The following is a 315-nucleotide window of genomic DNA, read 5'->3' as shown; positions in this document are numbered from 1 at the left end:
CAGGGTATCATGCCCTTTGAGGAACCGATAGAAATTGTTAATATAGGGACTGAAGAAGGAAGGAAAGAAATTAAGGTTGGCACCATCTTAAAGAAAGAAGTATATCACAAACTAATCCAACTCTTACATGAATACAAAGATGTTTTTGCCTGGTCGTATCAGGATATGCCTGGATTGGATACTAGCATAGTGGAGCATAAATTGCCCTTAAAACCCGATTCTTCTCCGGTGAAACAAAAATTAAGGCGAATGAAGCCTGATATGTCATTAAAAATCAGGGAAGAAATACAAAAACAATTTGACGCAGGATTCCTC

Source organism: Cicer arietinum, chromosome 3, assembly GCF_000331145.2.
Source record: "Cicer arietinum cultivar CDC Frontier isolate Library 1 chromosome 3, Cicar.CDCFrontier_v2.0, whole genome shotgun sequence".
Lineage (NCBI taxonomy): Eukaryota > Viridiplantae > Streptophyta > Magnoliopsida > Fabales > Fabaceae > Cicer > Cicer arietinum.
This window is presented reverse-complemented; position numbering follows the sequence as displayed.